The sequence below is a fragment of the Propithecus coquereli genome, unplaced genomic scaffold (assembly GCF_000956105.1).
Source record: "Propithecus coquereli isolate 6110/MARCELLA unplaced genomic scaffold, Pcoq_1.0 Scaffold591, whole genome shotgun sequence".
Classification (NCBI taxonomy): Eukaryota; Metazoa; Chordata; class Mammalia; order Primates; family Indriidae; genus Propithecus; species Propithecus coquereli.
The window spans coordinates 406668-407437 of record NW_012151852.1 but is presented as its reverse complement, the minus strand read 5'-3'; the positions used below and the strand labels follow the sequence as shown (position 1 = coordinate 407437).

The 770-nt window shown below is 57.1% G+C and overlaps 1 protein-coding gene across 1 annotated transcript in view; it reads right to left on the bottom strand.

Moving 5' to 3' along the window:
• Positions 1–770, bottom strand: part of KIF25 (kinesin family member 25) — a 59009-nt gene that overhangs the window by 33238 nt on the left and 25001 nt on the right. The window lies entirely within an intron of this gene.

The following is a 770-nucleotide window of genomic DNA, read 5'->3' as shown; positions in this document are numbered from 1 at the left end:
TCCCAGCCCCTCAGACTATGGACACGCACTCGGGAAAGCGAGAGAAACATTAGCACAGACACAAATCTGCCAAACGCCTAAAACACACCAAGCCACATGCAGAGCCTCGTGGGGAAGGCTTGGCCCCGGGTGGGAGGCTGGCGCTGGGACCCTCAGCAGAAGAAAGGCGTGCGTGGAAGGCGGTGACGTCGGGACACCAACGGGTTATTGCACCTGCAGAAAGGGTGGCCGTCACTCCCTCTGCACCTGGTCATTGCAGGGGGCAGAGAAGCCTGGGGGCCAGGGCACGGGACCAAGCCCAGGCACGGGACCAAGCCCGGGCCTGTCCTTCAGGCGACCATGGCAGGTTGGCAAGAGGGGCCACCAGTAAAAGCAGATAACAGCACCGGTTCCAAAGGACCGGCCTTTCACATAGTGTCATCCTCGGACGCGGCAAGCGCGCCTTTTGCCTCTCCAGTCAGGCACTCACGAGAGGTAGGTCTAGGGGTGCTGGGCAGGGCCCAGCGGTCCTCACTGGAGTCCGGCGCCTGGAGCACTGACCCGCTGACCGAGCCCCACCTCCCGCTCTGCTGAGTGAGCAGCTCAAGGGCAGCTCCCAAGGAGAGTCGGCGGCCAGCTCCCGTTTCAACATTTTGTCCATAAACATCTCATGTAATACTTTTCACATGCCTGGCTGGGGACCAGATACTCTACACCTACAATATTTCCTTCATTTAACACCTGAAAAGGAAGTGAGAATAGTTTTTTTTTTTTTTTTTTTTTTTTTTTTT